General features: G+C 37.9%; 1 pseudogene; it reads left to right on the top strand.

Annotated features, from left to right (window-relative positions):
• Window positions 1-16,338: 16,338 nt before the first annotated feature.
• On the top strand, window positions 16,339-17,411 carry LOC119505134 (annotated as a pseudogene).
• Window positions 17,412-24,065: the final 6,654 nt, after the last annotated feature.

Raw genomic sequence — 24,065 nt, 5'->3', positions numbered from 1 at the left:
TCATGGGTGTCCCAGAAGGAGAAAGAAGGGAAAACGGTCATGTTTCAGTTTGCTCATGCTGGCAGGATGCAAAACACCAGAAATGGATCAGCTTTTATAAAGGGGGTTTATTTGGTTACAAAGTTACAGTCTTAAGGCCATAAAGTGTCCAAGATAAGGTGTCAACAATTGGGTACCTTCACTGAAGATGACCAGTGGTGTCCAGAAAACCTCTGTTAGCTGAGAAGGCACATAGCTGGTGTCTGCTCCAGAGTTCTGGTTTCAAAATGGCTTTCTCCAAGGACACTCCTCTTTAGCCTGCAGCTGCTCAAAAATGTCACTCTTAGTTGCTCTTGGGGCATTTGTCCTCTCTTAGCTTCTCCGGAGCAAAAGTATGCTTTCAAAGGCCATCTCCAAAATGTCTCTGTAAGCTGAAGCTCCTCTCTCAGCTCCTGTGTGTTCTTCAAAGTGTCTGTCTTGGCTGTAGCAAGCTCACTCCTGTCTGAGCTTATATAGTGCCCTAGTAAAGTAATCAAGGCCCAAGCTGAAAGGGCAGGGCCACAGCTCCATGTAAATTATCTAATCAGAGTTATCATCTACAGTTTGGTGAGTTACATCTCCATGGAAACAATCAAAGAATTACAATCTAATCAACACTAAATACATCTGCTCCAACAAGATTGCATCAAAGAAAATGGCATTTGGGGGGACATAATACATCCAAACCAGCACAGGGCAAAAGCAATAGAGGAACTAATCAATGAAAATTTCCCATCTCTTATGAAAGACATAAAATTACAGATCCAAGAAGCACAGCATTCCCCAAACAGTAGATCTGAATAGGCCTATGTGAAGACACTTAATAATCAGATTAACAAATGTCAAAGATGAAGAGAGAATCCTGAAGGCAGCAAGAGAAAAGCAATCCATCACATAGAAAAGAAGCTTGATAAGGCCATGTATGGATTTCTCAATAGAAACCACGAGGCAAGAAAGAAGTGGTGTGATATATTTAAGATACCAAAAGAGAAAAACTGCCAACCAAGAATCCCATATCTGGGAAAACTGTCTTTCAAATATGGGGGAGTGTTTAAAATATTCTCTGACAAACAGGCAATGTGAGAGTTTCTGAACAAGATACCTGTGCTACAGGAATTATTAAAGGGAGCACCACAGAATGATAGGAAAAGCAGGAGTGAGAGGTTTGGAACACAATTTTGGGTGGTGATAGCACAACAGTGTAAGTACACTGAACAAAGGTGACTGTGAATGTGGTTGAAAGAGGAAGGTTAGGAGCATGTGGGACACCAGAAGGAAAGAGAAAAGATAAAGACTGGGACTGTAGAAGTCAGTGAAACCTAGAGTGCTCAACAATTGTGACAAAATGTAAAAATATGTTTTTACATGAAGAAGACAAATGCATGTCAGCATTGCAAGGTGTTAAAAATAGGGTGGTATTGGGGGAAAAATACAATCAATGCAAACTAGAGACTATAGTTAACAGAAACTTTGTATTATACTTCCTTTAATGTAAGAAAGGCAATATACCAAAGCTAAATGCATATAAGAGAGGGACATAGGGGAGGGTTATGGGGCTCTTGGCATTGTTGATGCTGTCTGACTCTTTTATTTTACTTTAGTTTAATTCTATATTTCCTTTTGTTACTTTTTAGCTGCCATGTTTTTGTTTTCTTTCTCTTCTTCTTTTGTCTCTCTACCTTCCTTGACTCTTCCTCCTTCTTTGTGGAAGAATTAGAGATGTCCTTATATAGATAGTGGTGATGGTGAATGCATAAATATATAACTATACAGGAAGCCATCTATTTTTTACTTAGGATGAAAAGTATGGTGGGTGGACAAAACCATCTTAAAAGAAAGGGTTGATGAAGAAATCTTGAGGGCACTATATTGAGTGAAATAAGACACATAAGGACAAATATTGCATGGTCTCACTGATATGAACTAAATATAATATGTAAACACATAGACAAGAAATATAAGTTAGAAGGATATAGAACAAAGCTAAAGAATGTGGAGCAGTTGATTATTATGAGCAGAATGTTCAACTAGGTTGAACCTAAGTGTTTGGAAGTGGACAGAGGTGATAGTAGCATGTTATTGTGAAAATAAATAACAGTGCTGAATGGTGCATGAATGTGGTGCAAAGGGGAAGCTTGGAGTCATGTATGTCACCAGAAGGAAAATTGGAGGTTAAAAGATGGGAATGTATAAAACAGTGAATCTTGTGTTGGACAATGTTTGTGTCTCACTTACAAATATTAGAAATCTCTTTCATGAACTAGAACAAATGTATGACATAATAACTAGAAGCTAATAATACAGGGGTATATAGGGAAAATGTACCTATTGCAAACTATATACTACAGTTAACAGTATTTTAACATTTTTTTTCACCAACAGTAACATACTATACCAATACTATGAGTCAATAATGGAAGTGGGGTAGTTAGGGGTAGGAGATGAATTGAGTTTTCTTTTTTGTCTTTATTTCTTTTCTGGAGTAATTAAAATGTTCTAAAAATTGAAGAAAATTTAACTGTGGTGATGGATGCACAGCTGTATGATGGCATCGTGCAATTGATTGTGCACTTTGAATCTTTGGATAGTTGTATGGTATGTGAACAATCTCATTAAAATTAAATTTCAAAAATCACAATGAGTTACCATTTCACACACACTAGAATGTCTATTTTTTAAAATATGGAAAATTCTGAATGTTGCAGAATATATGAATAAATAAGAACACTCATTCATTGTAGGGGGAATATAAAATTGTGCAGCTGCTCTTGAATACAGTTTGTCAGTTCCTCAGAAAAGTTAAGTACAGAAGTACCATATGACCTGGCAATCTTGCTTCTAGGTATATATACAAATAATTGAAAGAAGGGAATCAAACAGATATTTGCACTCTAATGTTCAATGTGACAGTATTGACAGTTGCCACAAGGTAGAACAACTCAAATATCCATCACCCAATGAATGGATATATAGAATAGGTTAAATACATGCAACAAGTTTCTGATACATGCTACAACATGGATGTATCTTGGACACATAATGTTGAGTGAAATAAGCCAGACACAAAAGGACAAATATAGTGTGATCTCACTGATATGAAATAATTATAATAAGTAAATTCATAGAGTCATAAACTAGAATATAATTTACTAGGTGTTGGGGTGAGGTTAGGGAATGGGGAGTTAATGCCTAAATTGCATATTGTTTCCACTTGCTTTGATGGAAAAGTTTTGGTAATAGATGGTGGTAATGGTGGCACAATACTAAGAAAGAAATTAACAACACTGAATTATATATTAGAATGTGGTTAATCAGGAATATTTTAGGTTGTATATATGTGTTTTGGTTTGCTAAAGCTGCCAAATACAATATACCAAAATGGATTGGCTTTTACAGTGGGATTTATTAAGTTACAACTTATAGTTCTTGGGACATGAAAATGTCCAAATTAAGGCATTGATAGGAGGATACCTTCTCTAAAGAAAGGCCACTGGAATCTGGGACATCTCTGCCACATGGGAAGGCACATGGTCAGCATGTGCTGGTCCTTCTTTCTGCGTTTTGATGCTTTCATGTTTTTCAGTTTCTGTGGATCTTTCTTGGTTCTTTGAAGGTGTTTCTCTCTCAATTCTCTCCCAATATCTGTGCCTTTTGTCCTCTCATAGAGCACTCCAGTAAAGGATTAAGACCCACCTTAAATGATATGGGTCACATCTCATTTTAAACAACTTAATCAAAATGTCTCTCCCACAATAGGTCTGCCCTCACACGTATGGATTAAAAGGACATGAAATTTTCTGGGATACATAACAGCTTCAAACCAGCACAATACATTACTAGAATAAAAATTGTTTTTAAAAAGACAAGAAAGCCCTAAGATGATACAAAAACAAACATTGAACCCTGCTGTAAACCATGGACTATTGTTAATGGCACAATGAAAAGATGTTCTTTCATGAATTACAGCAAAGTTATCACGGTATTGCAAGGTGTTAATAATAGGGTTGTATGTGGATACTCTGTATTTTATGCACACTTTTAAAGCCACAACTTCTCCAATAAAAAGAAATTAAAGCATTAAATATGTGGGTGGGTGTATTTAAAAGTGAACATAGATCTTTTTTCACTTTTATTTTTTATTCTTGTTCTGATCCTTTCTGATGTAAGGAAAATGTTCATAGATAGATTGTGTTGATGAACACATAACTATGTTATCATACTGTGGACAGTGGATTGTATACCATGGATGATTGTATGGTGTGTGAATGTATTTCAATAAAACTGAATTTAATTAAAAAAAAGTGAACATAGAGAAGGTCCCAAGAATCACTTTTTACTACCTCCTTTCATTTATCTCCAGATAACCAAATATTCAACAGTTGAGTCTCTCCCTGAAGTGCCACTTTGTTGCTCAGATGTGTTCCTCTCTCTCTAAGCCACCTTGTCAGGTGATCTCACTGCCCTCCCCCACACATGGGACCTGACTCCCAGGAGTGTAAATCTCCCTGGTAACACAGGATATGACTCCTGGGGGTGATTCTGGACCAAGCATCATGGGATTGAGAACATCTTCTTGACCAAAAGGGGGACGCAAAATGAAACAAAATAAAGTTTCAGTGGCTGAGAGATTTCAAATGGAATCAAGAGGTCATTCTGGCAGACATTCTTATACACTATATAGATAACACATTTTAGGTATTAATGTATTGGAATAGCTAGAAGTAAATACCTGAAACTACCAAACTACAACCCAGTAGCCTTGACTGTTGAAGATGATTGTATAACATAGATTACAAGGGGTAACAGTGTGATTATGAAATCCTTATGGATCACAGTCCCTTTATCCAGTGTATGAATGGATGAGTAGAAAAATGGGGATAAAAACTAAATGAAAAATTGGATGGGACAGGTAGAATGCTGGATGATTTGTGTATTCATTTTTACTTATATTATATTTTTATTCTGTTTCTTTCTGGTGTAAGGAAAATGTTCAAAAATAGATTGGGGTGGGGGAGACAGGGCAAGATGGTGGACTGGTGAGCTGTATGTTTTAGTTACTCCTCCAGGAAAGTAGATAGAAAGCCAGGAGCTGCGTGGACTGGACACCACAGAGCAATCTGATTTTGGGCATACTTCATACAACACTCATGAAAATGTGGAACTGCTTAGATCAGCAAAATCTGTAAGTTTTTGTGGCCAGGGGACCCACACGCCTCCCTGTCAGGCTCAGTCCCATGGGAGGAGGGGCTGTCAGCTCTGCGAAGGAGAAGGGAGAACTGCAGTGGCAGCCCTTATCAGAAACTCATTCTACTGATTCAGACTCCAACCATAGATAGACTGAGACCAGACACCAGAGAATCTGAGAGCAGCTAGCCCAGGAGAGAGGAGAGAGGCATAGAAAAAAACAGCAAGAAAAACTCCAAAATAAAAGCGGAGGATTTTTGGAGTTCTGGTGAACATAGAAAGGGGAAGGGCAGAGCTCAGGCCCTGAGGCTCATATGCAAATCCCAAAGAAAAGCTGATCTCTCTGCCCTGTGGACCTTTCCTTAATGGCCCTAATTACTTTGTCTCTTAGCATTTCAATAACCCATTAGATCTCTAAGGAGGGGCCTTTTTTGTTTTTAATCTTTTTTTCTTTTTCTAAAACAATTACACTAAGAAGCCCAATACAGAAAGCCTCAAAGACTTGCAATTTGGGCAGGTCAAGGCAAGAGCAGAACTAAGAGAGCTCTAAGACAAAAGGCAATAATCCAGTGGCTGAGAAAATTCACTAAACACCACAACTTCCCAAGAAAAGGGGGGTGTCTGCTCACAGCCATCATCCTGGTGGACAGGAAACACTCCTGCCCATCACCAGCCCCATAGCCCAGAGCTGCCCCAGACAACCCAGTGTGACAGAAGTGCTTCAAATAACAGGCACACACCACAAAACCGGGCATGGACATTAGCCTTCCCTGCAACCTCAGCTGATTGTCCCAGAGTTGGGATGGTGGAGCAGTGTGAATTAACAAACCCCCATTCAGCCATCATTTCAGCAGACTGGGAACCTCCCTACACAGCCCAGCAGCCCAGAACTGCCCTGAGGGGCTGGCACTCACATGTGACATAGCACAGTTATCCCTCAACAGAGGACCAGGGGGTGCACAGCCTGGAAGAAGGACCCACTCGCAAGTCTCAGGAGCCATACTCCAATACCAAGGACTTGTGGGTCAGTGGCAGAGACAAACTGTGGAAGGACTGAACTGAAGGATTAGACTATTGCAGAAGCTTTAAAACTCCAGGATCACCAGGGAGATTTGATTGTTAGAGCCACCTCCCCTCCCTGACCACCAAGAAACACACCCCATATACAGGGCAGGCAACACCAACTACACATGCAAGCTTGGTACACCAATTGGACCCCACAAGACTCACTCCCCCACTCACCACAAAGGCAAAGCAGGGGAGAACTGGCTTGTGGAGAATGGATGGCTCGTGGACGCCACCTGCTAGTTAGTTAGAGAAAGTGTACTCCACAAAGCTGTAGATCTGATAAATTAGAGATAAGGACTTCAATTGGTCTACAAATCCTAAAAGAAACCTATAAAGTTAAGCAAATGCCAAGAGGCCAAAAACAACCAAAACTTGTAAAGCATATGAAAAAACCAGATGATATGGATAACCCAAGCCAAAGCACCCAAATCAAAAGATCAGAAGAGACACAGCACCTAGAGCAGCTACTCAAAGAACTAAAGATGAACAATGAGACCATAGTATGGGATACAAAGGATATCAAGAAGATCCTAGAAGAACATAAAGAAGACATTGCAAGACTAAATAAAAAAATAGATGATCTTATGGAAATTAAAGAAACTGTTGACCAAATTAAAAAGATTCTGGACACTCACAGTACAAGACTAGAGGAAGTTGAACAATGAATCAGTGACCTGGAAGATGACAGAATGGAAAATAAAAGCATAAAAGAAAGAATGGGGAAAAATTTGAAAAAATCAAAACAGACCTCAGGGATATGATAGATAATATAAAACATCCAAATATAAGACTCATTGGTCTTCCAGAAGGGGAAGAAAAGGGTAAAGGTCTAGGAAGAATATTCAAAGAAATTGTTGGGGAAAACTTCCCAAATCTTCTAAACAACATAAATACATAAATCATAAATGCCCAGCAACTCCAAATAGAATAAATCCAAATAAACCCACTCTGAGACATATTCTGATCACACTGTCAAACATGGAAGAGAAGGAGCAAGTTCTGAAAGCAGCAAGAGAAAAGCAATTCACCACATACAAAGGAAACAGCATAAGACTAAGTAGTGACTACTCAGCAGCCACCATGGAGGTGAGAAGGCAGTGGCACGATATATTTAAAATTCTGAGTGAGAAAAATTTCCAACCAACAATACTTTATCCAGCAAAGCTATCCTTCAAATTTGAAGGAGAGCTTAAATTTTTCACAGACAAACAAATGCTGAGAGAATTTGCTAACAAGAGACCTGCCCTACTGGAGATACTAAAGGGAGCCCTACAGACAGAGAAACAAAGAAAGGACAGAGAGACTTGGAGAAAGTTTCAGTACTAAAGAGATTCAGAATGAGTACAATAAAGGATATTAATAGAGAGAGGGGAAAAATATATATGACAAACATAAACCAAAGGATAAGATGGCTGATTCAAGAATTGCCTTCACAGTTATAACGTTGAATGTAAATGGACTAAACTCCCCAATTAAAAGATATAAATTTGCCGAATGGATCAAAAAAACTGAACCATCAATATGTTGCATACAAGAGACTCATCTTAGACACAGGGACACAAAGAAATTGAAAGTGAAAGGTTGGAAAAAAATATTTCATGCAAGCTACAGCCAAAAGAAAGCAGGTGTAGCAATATTAATCTCAGATAAAATAGACTTTAAATACAGGGATGTTTTGAGAGACAAAGAAGACCACTACATACTAATAAAAGGGGCAATTCAGCAAGAAGAAATAACAATCATAAATGTCTATGCACCCAATCAAGGTGCCACAAAATACATGAGAGAAACACTGGCAAAACTAAAGGAAGCAATTGATGTTTCCACAATAACTGTGGGAGACTTCAACACATCACTCTCTCCTGTAGATAGATCAACCAGACAGAAGACCAATAAGGAAATTGAAAACCTAAATAATCTTATAAATGAATTAGATTTAACAGACATATACAGAACATTACATCCCAAATCAACAGGATAAACATACTTTTCTAGTGCTCACGGAACTTTCTCCAGAATAGATCATGTGCTGGGACATAAAACAAGCCTTAATAAACTTCAAAAGATTGAAATTATTCAAAGCACATTCTCTGACCACAATGGAATACAATTAGAAGTCAATAACCATCAGAGACTTAGAAAATTCACAAATACTTGGAGGTTAGACAACACACCCCTAAACAATCAGTGGGTTAAAGAAGAAATAGCAAGAGAAATTGCTAAATATATAGAGACGAATGAAAATGAGAACACAACATACCAAAACCTATGGGATGCAGCAAAAGCAGTACTGAGTGGGAAATTTATAGCACTAAATGCATATGTTAAAAAGGAAGAAAGAGCCAAAATCAAAGAACTAATGGATCAACTGAAGAAGCTAGAAAATGAACAGCAAACCAAACCTAAACCAAGTAGAAGAAAATAAATAACAAGGATTAAAGCAGAAATAAATGACATAGAGAACAAAAAAACAATAGAGAGGATAAATATCACCAAAAGTTGGTTCTTTGAGAAGATCAACAAGATTGACAAGCCCCTAGCTAGACTGACAAAATCAAAAAGACAGAAGACCCATATAAACAAAATAATGAATGAAAAAGGTGACATAACTGCAGATCCTGAAGAAATTAAAAAATTTATAAGAGGATACTATTAACAACAGTATGGCAACAAACTGGATAATGTAGAGGAAATGGACAATTTCCTGGAAACATATGAACAACCTAGACTGACCAGAGAAGAAATAGAAGACCTCAACCAACCCATCACAAGCAAAGAGATCCAATCAGTCATCAAAAATCTTCCCACAAATAAATGCCCAGGGCCATATGTCTTCACAGGGGAATTCTACCAAACTTTCCAGAAAGAACTGACACCAATCATACTCAAACTCTTTCAAAACATTGAAGAAAATGGAATGCTACCTAACTCATTTTATGAAGCTAACATCAATCTAATACCAAAACCAGGCAAAGATGCTACAAAAAAGGAAAACTACCAGCCAATCTCCCTAATGAATATAGATGCAAAAATCCTCAACAAAACACTTGCAAATTGAATCCAAAGACACATTAAAAAAATGATACACCATGACCAAGTGGGGTTCATTCCAGGCATGCAAGGATGGTTCAACATAAGAAAATCAATGTATTACAACACATTAAAAATTCAAAAGGGAAAAATCAAATTATCATCTCAATAGATACTGAAAAAGCATTTGACAAAATCCAACATCTGTTTTTGATAAAAACACTTCAAAAGGTAGGAATTGAAGGAAACTTCCTCAATATGATAAAGAGCATGTATGAAAAACCCACAGCCAGCATAGTACTCAATGGTGAGAGACTGGAAGCCTTCCCTCTAAGATCAGGAACAAAACAAGGATGCTCACTGTCACCACTGTTATTCAACATTATGCTGGAAGTGCTAGCCGGGGCAATCTGGCAAGACAAAGAAATAAAAGGCATCCAAATTGGAAAAGAAGAAATAAAACTGTCATTGTTTGCAGATGATATGATCTTATATCTGCAAAACACTGAGAAATCGATGATACAGCTACTAGAGCTAATAAACAAATTTAGCAAAGTAGGAGGATACAAGATTAATGCACATAAGTCAGTAATGTTTCTATATGCTGGAAATGAACAAACGGAAGAGACACTCAAGAAAAAGATACCATTTTCAATAGCAACTAAAAAAATCAAGTACCTAGGAATAAACTTAACCAAAGATGAAAAAGACCTATACAAAGAAAACTACATAACTCTACTAAAAGAAATAGAAGGGGACCTTAAAAGATGGAAAAATATTCCGTGTTCATGGATAGGAAGGCTAAATGCCATTAAGATGTCAATTCTACCCAAACTCATCTACAGATTCCATGCAATCCCAATCAAATTCCAACAACTTACTTTGCAGACTTGGAAAAGCTAGTTATCAAATTTATTTGGAAAGGAAAGATGCCTTGAATTGCTAAAGACACTCTAAAAAAGAAAAACGAAGTGGGAGGACTTACACTCCCTGACTTTGAAGCTTATTATAAAGCCACAGTTGTCAAAACAGCATGGTACTGGCACAAAGATAGACATATAGATCAATGGAATTGAATTGAGGTTTCAGAGATAGACCCCCAGATCTATGGCTGACTGATCTTTGATAAGGCCCCCAAAGTCATTGAACTGAGTCATAGTGGTCTTTTCAACAAATGGGGCTGGGAGAGTTGGATATCCATATCCAAAAGAATGAAAGGGGACCACTACCTCACACCCTACACAAAAATTAACTCAAAATGGATGAAAGATCTAAATATAAAAGAAAATACCATAAAACTCCTAGAAGATAATGTAGGAAAACATCTTCAAGACCTTGTATTAGGCAGCCACTTCCTAGACTTTACACCCAAAGCACGAGCAACAAAAGAGAAAATAGATAAATGGATAAATGGGAACTCCTCAAGCTTAGAAGTTCCTGACCTCAAAGGAATTTCTCAAAAAGGTAAAGAGGCAGCCAACTCAATGGGAAAAAATTTTTGGAAACCATGTGTCTGACAAAAGACTGATATCTTGCATATATAAAGAAATCCTACAACTCAATGACAATAGTACAGACCGCCCAATTATAAAATGGGCAAAAGTTATGAAAAGACAGTTCTCTGAAGAGGAAATACAAATGGCCAAGAAACACATGAAAAAATGTTCAGCTCCACTAGCTATTAGAAAGATGCAAATTAAGACCACAATGAGATACCATCTAACACCAATTAGAATGGCTGCCATTAAACAAACAGGAAACTACAAATGATGGAGGGGATGTGGAGAAATTGCAACTCTTATTCATTGTTGGTGGCACTGTATAATGGTTCAGCCACTCTGGAAGTCAGTCTGGCAGTTTCTTAGAAAACTAGATATAGAGTTACCATTCGACCCAGCGATTGCACTTCTCGGTATATACCCGGAAGATCGGAAAGCAGTGACACGAACAGATATCTGCACGCCAATGTTCATAGCAGCATTATTCACAATTGCCAAGAGATGGAAACAACCCAAATGTCCTTCAACAGATGAGTGGATAAATAAAATGTGGTATATACACACGATGGAATACTACATGGCAGTAAGAAGGAACGATCTCATGAAACATATGACAACATGGATGAACCTTGAAGACATAATGCTGAGCGAAATAAGCCAGGCACAAAAAGAGAAATATTATATGCTACCACTAATGTGAACTTTGAAAAATGTAAAACAAATGGTTTATAATGTAGAATGTAGGGGAACTAGCAATAGAGAACAATTAAGGAAGGGGAAACTATAATCCAAGAACAGATAAGCTATTTAACGTACTGGGGATGCTCAGGAGTGACTATGGTCTGTTAATTTCTGATGGATATAGTAGGAACAAGTTCACAGAAATGTTGCTATATTAGGTAACTTTCTTGGGGTAAAGTAGGAACATGTTGGAAGTAAAGCAGTTATCTTAGAAAAAAATAGATTGGGGTGATAAATTCACAAATTGGGTGGTTGTACAATATGTGAATATATCTCAATAAAACTGAATTATGCTTTGGCATAGACAAAAAAAAAGAAAGGATCATATTTGAATGAAGGACAATAAGTGATTTCTTGTTTTCAGTACTACAAACAAACTTTTTAAACAACAACAAAATTAAAGGAAATCACCCTGGGGTATAACCATGAGGGGGTGGGGAGATGAATTTTGAAGATTGTTTTAAATTTAGCTTAGTCATGAAGAAGATCATTGGTTATGAAATCCACAGCAACATTGTGGCTATCATAGAGAAGGAGGAGAGGTAAGCACAAGGATGGGAAATGAAGCCTCTGAAAGAGAGGAGGATGGAAATGGATCAAAATATGAAATAGACCCCTTTTATTCCTGTAAGGATAAGTGCCTGAAAAAGCAAGCTCATACTCCATCCCAGCAGCAATAACACTGCATCCCATATGCACTTCTTCTCTTTTTTATCTGAAATAATTCAAAGAACTGCTGCATGTCTTCTCCTTAAAAACTGTTCCTTCATCAGCAACTCTCTGGTGAGGCTGTCCCAGAAAGCAGGGACATTTCTGTCCTTACTCATTTGTTTCATTTGATCATCTGCATGAGGTGCTGTTATCCACTCACTCTGCATTTCTGTTAATAGTTTTTAATCTAAGTTTTTTTTAATAAAATGAATAAAAAGAAGGCATTGATCTCTTTTGTGGGAGTACCCATCCTATATAAATTTTCTATTCTAATTCAATTTAAAGTCTCTCAAAAACCAGGGAGCAAGTGTCTCTCCTGTTTATTTAGAATGTCTGGCTCTATTTCAAAGGACCCCTATCAATGGTGGAACTGGCTCTATTTTTTAATTCAATTTTATTGTGATATATTCACTTAACATGCAGTCATACAAAGCATACATTCAGTTGTTCACAGTACCATTATATCGTTGTGCATTTATCACCAAAATCAATTTTTGAACATTTTCATTACCACATACAAAAAATAATAAGAATAAAAATTAAAGTGAAAAAGAACAATTAAAATAAAAAAGAACACTAGGTGCATTTTTTTGCCCCAATTTTTCTACTGATCCATCCATTCACTGGCCAAAGGGAGTGTGGTCCATCTGGCCTTCCCAATCACATTGTCACCCCCCATATGCTACATTTTTACACAATCATCTTCAAGATTCAAGAGTTCTGGGGTGTAGTTTGATAGTTTCAGGTATTTACTGCTACCTATTTCAATTCATTAAAACTTAAAAATTGTTGTCTATGTTGTGCATAAGAGTGCCCACCAGAGTGACCTCTTGGCTCCTTCTGGAATCTCTCTGCCACTGAGGCTTATTTCATTTCCTTTCACATTCTCTTTTTGGTCACAAAGATGTTCTCCATCCCATGATGCTAGGTCTAGATTCCACCCTGGGAGTCATAGTCCATGTTGCCAGGGAGATTTACTCTCCTGGGTGTCAGATCCCACATGGGGGGAGGGCAGTGCTTTCACCTGCCAAGTTGGCTTAGCTAGAGAGAGAGCCACATCTGAGCAACAAAGAGGCATTTAGGTAGAGACACTTAGGCACAATTTTGGGTAGGCCTAGCCTTTCCTTTGCAACAACAGTCTTCCCAAGGGCAAGTCCTGTGGTAGAGGGCTCAGCCCATCAAACCACCAGTCCCCTATGTATGTGAGCACATCAGCAACCATTGAGGTGGGGAAGCCCAACACCCCTGCGTTCTCTACCAGCTCCTCAGGGGGCTCTGCATATTTTTTCATTGTTTTTTTCTTTAATTAAATTTTTTTTTATATAAATTAACTATTACCTGTATCAAAAAAATTTAAAAAAAACATACAATTAAAAAACATTTCAAACAAACTATAATTAGGGAGGAAAAAAAAGACAACTAACCTAAAATAACTACTTTACTTCCATGTTCCTACTCTACCCAAGAAAACAACCTAATATAGCAACATTTCTGTGAATTTATTCCTACAATACCCACTAGAAAATAACAAACCATAGTCATTCCTGAGCATTCCCAGAACATTAAATTTTCCCACAATAGATTATCTGTTCTTATTAGGTTATTGTTCCCCCTTCATTAATTGCTCTCTATTGCTAGTTCCCCTACATTCTACATTATAAACCACTTATTTTACATTTTTGAAAGTTCACATTAGTGATAGCCCTAATATTTCTCTTTTTGTGCCTGGCTTATTTTGTTCAACATTGCGTCTTCAAGGTTCATCCATGTTGTCATATGTTTCATGAATCATTCCTTCTTACTGTCATATAGTTTTCCATTGTGTATATACAACATTTTATTTATTCACTCATCTGTTGAAGGACACTTGGGTGGTTTCCATCTCTTGGCAATTGTGAATAATGCTTCCATGAACATTGTCATGCAGATATCTGTTCATGTCACTGTTTTCAGATCTTGCTGGCATACACTGGGAAGTGCAATTGCTGGATTGAAGGATAACTCTAGATCTAGTTTTCTAAGGAACTGCCAGACTGATTTCCAGAGTGGCTGAACCATCATATAGTCCCACCAACAATGAATAAGAGTTCCAATATTTCCAAACCCTCTCCAGCATTTGTAATTTCCTGTTTAGTGACAGTGATTCTAATTGTTGTGTAATTGTATCTTTTTGTTGTCTTAATTTGCATCTCTCTAATGGCTAGTGAAGTGAATATTTCTTCATGTTTTTTGGTCATTTGTATTTCCTCTTCAGAGAACGGTCTTTCATTATCTTTTGCCTGTTTTATAATTGGGCTGTCTGTACTATTGTCATTGAGTTGTAGGATATCTTTATATGTGCAAGATATCAGTCTTTTTGTCAGATATATGGTTTCCAAAAATTTTTCCCATTGAGTTGGCTGCCTCTTTATCTTTTTGACAAATTCCTTTGAGGTACAGAAACTTCTAAGCTTGAGGAATTCCCATTTATCTATTGTTTTCTTTTGTTGGTTGTGCTTTGGGTGTAAGGTCTAGGAAGTGGTCACCTAATACAAGTCCTTGAAGATGTTTCCTACATTACCTTCTAGGAGTTTTATGGTACTTTGTTCCACTTTGAGTTAATTTTTGTATAGGGTGTGAGTTATGGGTCCCATCTCATTCTTTGGATATGTATATCCAACTCTCCCAGCCCCAGTTGTTGAAAAGACTGCTGAAATGTCCCAGTTCAGTTGCTTTGGGGGCCTTATCAAAGATCAGCTGGCCTTAGATCTGGGGGTCTATCTCTGAACTCTCAGTTTTATTCCATTGATCAATATGTCTATCTTTTTGTGAGGACCATACTGACTACTGTGGCTTTATAATAAGCTTCAAAGTCAGGAGTGTAAGTCCTTCCACTTCATTTCTCTTTTTTAGAGCATCTAGCAATTCAAGACATCTTCCCTTTCCAAATAAATTTGATAACTAGCTTTTCCAAGTCTGCAAGGTAGGTTGTTGGAATTTTGATTGGATTGCATTGAATCTGAACATGAGTTTGGGTAGAATAGACATCTTAACAAAATTTAGCATACCTATCCAGGAACATGGAATATTTTGCCATCTTTTAAGATCTTTTTCTATTTATTTTAGTAGAGTTATGTAGTTTTCTTTGTATAGGACTTTTACATCTTTGCTTAAGTTTATTCCTAGGTACTTGATTTTTTTAGTTGCTGTTAAAATTGTATCTTTATATATATCTTCTACAATTTCTAAATCCCATGCTTACCTTTGGCCAAAAGTATAGGAAAAAATGGCAGGAAATCTTGCTTAACTACTTGTTCCTGTGTGTTTTATTGGTGAGATGACTTCAAGTTGCCATTGTTTTATTTTTACCATGAACCCCTCTTTTGAAAACCTACAGTGGCAATGGTAAGGAATGCAATCAAAGCAGGGACTCAATTTGTGTCATAAGAGATCTGCTGTTTAACAAAGTCAATCCTGGTAACTGTATTGAGGATGAGTTATAGAATAAAGAAACTATTAGAAATAATATCTGCTGGGAGGATAACAAAGTAGTTCAAACAAACAGAAGAGACCCAAATTTAAGAACCAGCAATGAAAGATGGAATATTCATGAAACCCTAGCAAATGTCCTCATCTTTCATTATGTAGGTTACTCTTCTGCTCTTCCTTAGTCATTCAATCAATCAGTTAATGAGTCAATGATCTTTTTCTCCTACCAGGATTAATTTAGCTCTTGTATTTGTTGGACAACTTTCTGGATGTCAGAAATACAGAATGAACATGGCATATATGGATAAAACCTTACTACTTTTATAGCAAATGTCAAATGTATTAAGCAATTAACATAACTACAATAACAGAATGAACATGATATAAGGAAAGGGTTTTTCACCAAAGGGAAAGTTAGAGCCATCTTTGCTCTTTTATGATTTGACTACCTTTAGTTCTGTTTGTTTTTCTCCAGCTTTCTACCCTGGAAAATTTCAACCTGACCAGTAACCACTGAGGTGGTATCTCCATCATAAGTTTCTACCATATTGAATATGCTATCTCACCCTTTCCTTCTTGGTCTCAGTGGCTTCCTTTTTCCTTGGATCTGTCATAGTAAATGGCAATGAAGAACAGAACTTCACCCTCAAGGTTTGTCCTGCTGAGGCTTCTGGAGAACAGCAGGGCAACAGACATTGTCTTTGCCATTATCCTTGTTATTTTCTTGGTGGCTATAAATGAAAATTTTGTCATGATAATTTTTATTCAGCTGGAGTCCTGCCTCAACACCCACATGTACTTCCTGCTCAGCCAGTTGTCCATCATGGGCACCCTTTTCATTTGCACCACTGTCCTAAAGCTCCTGGTTGACATGGTGTCTGAAGAGAAGATCATTTCCTTTGTGGCATATAGCATGTTTATCTTCCTCTACAAGACAACAATTGGCTCAGAGTTCTTTATTCTGGGCCTCCTGGCATATGACCACTATGTGGCTCTCTGTAACCTTCTTAGGTACCCAGTCCTGATGAAACTACTGGCTACCAGTGCGTAGTTTGGTGGCTCTTTTGATGGCTTTCCTCTCAGCCCTATCAACATGAATATCCCCTACTGTATCTCCCACAACATCAACCATGTTTTCTGTGAGATTCCTGCAGTTCTCAGACTGGCCTGTGCAGCAGACACATCCTTGTAAGAAACCCTGATGTACATCTGCTGTGTATTCATGTTGCTCATTCCCATCTCTATTATCTCAACCTCCTACTCTCATCCTTTTAACTGTCCACTGCATGTGCTCTGCCAAAGATCAGAAAAAGACCTTTACAACATGATCCTCTCACTTGATTGTGGTCAGCATTTTCTATGGAGCTCCTTTCTACAATTATGCTCTGATCCAGTTTTTCCACACCCTTGAGCAGGACATAGTCATGTCAGCCTCCTATAGCATCATCACACCTATGCTGAATCCTCTCTTCTACAGCCTAAGAAAGAGGGATGTCATGAGGCATTTAAAAGATATTGGCATGATACTCATCTGTCCAGAAATTAGGAACAAGTAATGTTCAGAAGTCTTTCCCCCAAGAGATGGAGAGGTCTTCCATCATGAATAATTTCCCAAAGAACCTCTCATGTATGTCCTGGTTCATTATAGAGTATTTGATCAGCTATCAAAGAGTGCTAATTATTGGCAACTAAGAAGATCCAGTCTGCATAGATTCTTGTACTTGGGGGGTGATTTCATTAGCTATGCAGGTATTTTTTGCCTATGAAAAGCTATTCATTAAAAACTAAATTAAAGGTTTCATCTCTTTTTTATTCTTGCATTCTAGTGGGTGACAGACACTAGATTTCACAGCAACCCTTTTACTCAAACCAAAGCAGTCAAGGAGACCCTAAGAGGGTGGCTAGGAGAGACAGGGCAAAAAAATGCCTCCATGAAAAATACTAGATAAAAGCCAGAAAGTGACTCAGAACACCAGTTCCAGTAATGCGCCAGCTAGACAAGGTCTGCTAAATCCACAGGGACCATGCACTGGGTGAAACCTGGAGTCTCTGTTCTGAAATGAGTGAGTAAGCTTGCTGAATATCTGGCAGCCATGTTGTGGTGTGGGGAAGCTGTGGGTTGGTGTTTGGAGGCAGACTAGTTCTTTTATAAAAAATGCAAAAGCAGCAGCAGATACAGCAGCAAGAACCACACAGTGAAGTGCAGCAGGAATGTGCTATGTGAATGCCTCAATACCTGGTGTGGAAGATAGCCTTTCCCACACCTGCTACTAATTGTCTCAGAGTGAGGCAGGCAGAGATGAGCCAAAAGGGGAAAATAAACACCCCTTGCAGCCATCTTTCTGGTGGGCTGGGAGCATTCCTTCCCAGTGCCAGAGCCACAGCCCAGAGCTGTGCCACAAAAAACCCAGTGTGATGGGAAGTGTTTCCAGCAACACATGCACATGCCACAATATCAGGTGTGGACAATAGGCTTTCACACACCCATAGCTAATTGTCCCAGAGCTGGGAAGCTGGAGCTGTGTGAAAAGGGGGAAATTAACACAGCCCATACAGGAATCCTTACAGCAGGCTGGGAATGCACCTACATGGACCAGAAGCCCAGAACTTCTCTTGAGGGATGGTGCACATTTGTGACATAGCACAACCTTCCCTCAGCTGAGTCCCTAGAAGGGCACAGCTTGGAAGAGGGACCCACTCAGAAATCCCAGGGACAATACACCAATACCAAGGACGTGTGGTTCAGCAGCGCAATCTGTTGTGAGACTGAAATGCAGGTTTAGAGTCTTGCAACAGCCTCAAATCTACTGCAACACATGGAAGGTTTGATTATTAAAGCTGCCTTCCCTCCCTAACTGCTCAGACACATGCCCCAAATTCAGGTCAGAGAGCACCAACACACCCAAACATTGTGCACCAATTGGACCCCAGAAGAATCAGACCCCCACACATCACAAAGACAAAGTTGGGGACAACTGACTTGAGGGAAATAGGTGACTCACAGATGCCATCTGCTGGTTAGTTAAAGTGTACTCCACCATGCTGTAGATCTGACAAATTAGAGATTAGTCTTTGAATAATCCTACATATCCTAATAGAACACTATCAAGTAAAGCAAATGCCAAGAGGCCAAAAACCACAGAAAATTTTAAACCATATGAAAAAACCAGATGTTATGTACAACCCAAACCCAAACACACAAATCTAAAGATCATAGGAGACACAGTACCTGGAGCAATTAATCAAAGAACTAAAGAAAAGTAATGAGAGCATGGTGCAGGATATAAAGGACATGAGGAAGAGCAATGCACAGGATATGAAGGACATGAAGAAAACCACAGAAGAGCATAAAGAAGAAATCACAAGAGTAAATTAAAAAATAGATGATCTTATGGAAATAAAAGAAACTGTTGACCAAATTAAAAAGATTCTGTATACTCATAGTACAAGACTAGAGGAAGCTGAACAACAAATCAGCAACCTTGAGGGCCACAGAATGCGAAATGAAAGAATAAAAGAAAGAATGGTGAAAAAAATGAAAAAATTTAAAGGGACCTCAGGGATATGATAGAAAAAGAAAAAAACACCCAAATATAAGGCTCCTTGGTGCCCCAGAATGGAAAGAGAAGGGTAAATGTCTAAAAAGAGTATTCAAAAAAATTGTTGGGAGAAGCTTCCCAAACCTTCTACACAATATAAATATACAAAGCATAAATGCCCAGTGAACTTCAAATAGAATAAATCCAAATAAACCCACTCCAAGACATATTCTGATCAGACTGTCAAATACTGAGGAGAAGGAGCAAGTTCTGAAAGCAGCAAGAGAAGAGCAATTCACCACATACAAAGGAAATAACATAAGACCAAGTAGTGACTACTCAGCAGCCATCATGGAGGTGAGAAGGCAGTGGCATAACATATTTAAAATTCTGAGAGAGAAAAATTTCCAACCAAGTATACATTATCCAGCAAAGCTCTCCTTCAGATTTGAGGGACAGCTTAAATTTTTCACAGACAAACAAATGCTGAGAGACTTTGCTAATAAAAGACCTGCCCTACTTCATATACTAAAGGGAGTCCTACTGACAGAGAAACAAGAAAGGAGAGAGCAAGATGGAGAAAGTTTCAGTACTAAAGAGATTCAATATTTGTTCATTAAAGGACAATAAGAGAGAGAGGGAAAAAATATATCTGACAAACATAAACCAAAGGATAGGATGGCTGATTCAAGAAATCCCTTCACAGTAATAATATTGAACATAAATGGATTAAATTCCCCAATTAAAAGCTGCAGATTGGCAGAATGAATAAAAAAATATGAACCATCAATATGTTGCATACAAGAGGCTCATCTTAGACACAGGTTTACAAAGGAATTGAAAGTGAAAGGATGGAAAAAATGTTTCATGCAAGCTACAGCCAAAAGAAAGGAGTAGCAATATTAATCTCAGATAAAATAGACTTTACGTGCAGGAATATTATGAGAGACAAAGAAGGTCACTAGATACTAATACAAGGAACAATCCACCAAGAAGAAATAACAATCATAAATGTCTATGCACTGAATCGTGTTGCCACAAAATACATGAGACAAACACTGGCAAAACTAAAGGAAGCAATGGATGTTTCCACATTAATTGTGGGAGGCTTAAACACATCACCCTCTCCTATAGATAGGTCAATCAGACAGAAGACCCATTAGGAAATTGAAAACATAATCAGATAAATTAATTTGATTTAATATATGTATATAGAACAGTACATACCAAATCACCAGGATACACATCCTTCTCTAGTGATCATGGAACTTTCTCCAGAATAAACCATATCCTGGGACATAAAACAAGCCTCAATAAATTTAAAAAAATTGAAATTATCCAAAGCACATTCTCTGACCACAATGGAATACAATTAGAAGTCAATAAACTTCAGAGACTTAGAAAATCCATGAATACCTGGAGGTTAAACAAGACACTCCTAAAATAAGTGGTTTATACTGTAGAATGTAGGGGAACTAGTGATAGAGAGCAATTAATGAAGGGGGAATGATAACCCAATAACAACTGATAAGCTATTGTAGGGAAATTTAACATTCTGGGAATGCCCAGAAATGACTATGTTTTGTTAATTTCTGATGGGTATGGTAGGAACAAGCTCACAGAATTGTTACTATATTAGGTTACTTTCTTGGGGTAGAGCAGAAACATGTTGGACTCCCTTGTTGTAGTTTGCTTGAAATGTTATTTTTTATTGTATGTTTTTAGCAATTTTTTATATACTTGATTTAAAAAAAAGAGTTAATTAAAACAAGCAATGAAAATATTTTCAGAGCCCCCTTGAGGAGCTGGTGGAGAATGCAGTGGTGTTGGGCTCCCCCACCTTGATGGTTGCTGATGTGCTCTCAGACATAGGGTACCGGGGGCTTGATGGGCTGAGCCCTCTGTCACAGTACTTGCCCTTGGGAAGACTATTGCTGCAAAGGAGAGGCTAGTCCTTCCTATAATTTTGCCTAAGTTCTTCCTCCCAAATGCCTCTTTGTTGCTCAGTTGTGGCCCTCTCTAGCTAAGCCAATTTGGCAGGTGAAATCACTGCTCTCCCCCATACATGGGTTCTGAGAGCCAGGACAGTGAATCCCCCTAGCAGTGTGGAACATAACTCCCAGGGAAGAATCTAGACACAGCATTGTGGGATGGAGAACATTTTCTTGATCAAAGAGGGGATGTGAAAGGAAACAAAATAAGCTTCAGTGGCAGAGAGATTCCAAAAGGAGCCAAGAGGTCACTCTGGTGGGCACTCTTACACACAATATAGACAACCCTTTTTAGGTTCTAATAAATTGGAATAGCTAGCAGTAAATACCTGAAACTATCAAACTACAACCCAGAACCCATAAATCTTGAAGACAATTGTATAAAAATATAGCTTATGAGGGGTGACAATGTGATTGGGAAAGCCATATATACCACACTCCCCTTTTTCTCATTTATGGATGGATGAGTAGAAAAATGGGGGAAGGAAAAAAAAGACTCCCAATGTTCTTTTTTACTTTAATTTTCTTTTTCACTTTAATTTTTATTCTTATTATTTTTGTATCTGTGGTAATGAAAATGTCAAAAATTAATTTTGGTGATGAATGCACAACTACATAATGGTACTGTAAACAATTGAATGTATGCTTTGTTTTCGATGACTGCATGGTATGTGAATATATCTCAATGAATATGAATTTAAAAAAAGCAAAGCAGTCAAGCAAAAATCTCGCAAAAGCTACCAAATCTTTGATGCCAAATGTCTGTGATCACATTTGCAACAATATGGTATAGCAATACCAGTCAACATGTGGCAAGAAGAATATTAATCACACAATGTTTAATTGTGTTTTTATCATTGCAATTGCACTAAACAGACTGTAAACTCTATGATCAACTTTTCATCTCCTGTGCTGAATAGTGTCAAATTTTAAGAAATAATAAATAGTGAAAGGATTTTATTGAGTTTGGTTATGAATGTATGAATGACTGAGGTTTGCACATCTATTGAAAAAGAATAGACTATTTAGTATATAGCATGAGAGAACCACAGTGACAGTGTTCCTATAGTAGCAGTCCACTAGGCTGAATGAAGCATGAACCCATCATGGCAAAGATCTTCACTTTTCCAACACTTTGTGACTCCACTACAGCACTGGGAGGCATTTTGGATTTTGTTCTGAATAAGAAATGAAGCCATTGAGGAGTTTTCAGTAGAGGTTTGACATGATGAGATTTATAGTTTTGTAAAAAGATTACTTTTAAAAAGATTACTGTGCCCAAAGTGTGGAGAATAGAGTAGATAGCAAGGGTGGACACAGGAAAACAACTTGGGAGTCTTCAAACATAAAATAAAATTAAGATTTCTTGCAGTAGGTGTAGTAGTAGAGGCAGATTCTTGGTATAATGCCCAACAGGATTTATGTCATTGATGGGCTGTATATTGTCAGAGAGGATGGAATGGATAATCCAATGATCTGTGCTCAATTGACTAGAAATATGTAATTTCTAATTCCTGACATTTTGGATACTGCTAGAATGGCTGGTTTGAATGAGACAAAACAAGAATTCAGTTGCTGACAAGATAAATTTGAAATGCCTGCTATATATGCAAGTGAAATGTCAATAAGTCAATTAGAATTCTTCAGTATAGAAAGAATCCTTAAAGATAAGACTAGTTGAGATCACTTAGTAAGATAAAAGGTTTGAGACTGAGCCCTGTGGTAGTTGGGATGAGGTGGAAAGCAAATGAGACAAGTTGACTCTGATGAGGTAAGAAGAGGTGAAACCTCAGGCACAAGTGAAGAATGTGTATAAGGAGGGAGAGCATAATCGCCTATGACAGATGCAGCTTATAGTTGGATTAAAATGAGAACTGTGATTTGACTACTGAATTTGACAGCATGGAGAACACATGTGACCACATGTAAGCATTTTCAAAGGGTGTGGTGCTTGGAGATTATTTAAAAGGGAAAATATAGAGAAAGGAAGTGAGCAATGTATAAATAAAGTTTTGAAGTGATTTTTTTGGTAAAAGAGAGCATAGGAATGAGACAATAGCTGGAAGGAATGTCACAAAGGGGTTTTGTTTCAAATTAAGTTTAATTTTAAATTTTGGTCTGGGTGGAGGACAGGCAAGATGCAATTTGAGTCTGAAGCCATAATACTTGAGAAAATATAGTTTGTTACACACAGGGCTGAGAATGAGACAGATGCCATGAGGGGCTGATGGGGATGCCATAGTCTCAGATGGCTCATCCATTAGATGGGGAGCACATTAAAAGACCAAGGGGATCCATGGACTTGTGCCTTTCTTGTGGTCCATGGATGGGGGTTAGCAGATTTCCCATGGGAGTCAGTGATTGGTTAGTTTAAAATAAACATGAGAAAAGGGAAAATGACAGGGGATCCAACAGCAGTGGGTATGTTTAGCTTATCATTTGGAACAGTGGTGGGTTTGGTGTGAAGTGTGTTGGTGATGTGGGTCATGGGTGTAAATGAAGGTTTGGGCTCTGGGACAGTTTATGACCCAGGGTTGAAAAGATATTCATTACCCAGACAAGGATCAGTGTGGAGGCAAATGGCTTAGCCAATGTAAGACACTGAGGCAGTACAAAAATTGATAGTTATAACAGGATTTTTTTTATTCTGTGACATTTCAGAAGTTAATGTGTTCCAGGGAGAGATCAATACAAATGGAAATTGTTGATGGATGAGAAATAGAGAAGATTTGGAGGGCTAGTCCATAAGAGTGAAAGATAATAGAAATTCTTTAGAAGTGGGGAGGTAATCCATACCTGATTGTTCTACTTTTATA

This window comes from Choloepus didactylus, chromosome 10, assembly GCF_015220235.1.
Source record: "Choloepus didactylus isolate mChoDid1 chromosome 10, mChoDid1.pri, whole genome shotgun sequence".
In the NCBI taxonomy this organism is placed as follows: Eukaryota; Metazoa; Chordata; class Mammalia; order Pilosa; family Megalonychidae; genus Choloepus; species Choloepus didactylus.
Note: the sequence above shows the minus strand (reverse complement) of the source record. Positions and strands in the feature narration are given on the sequence as shown.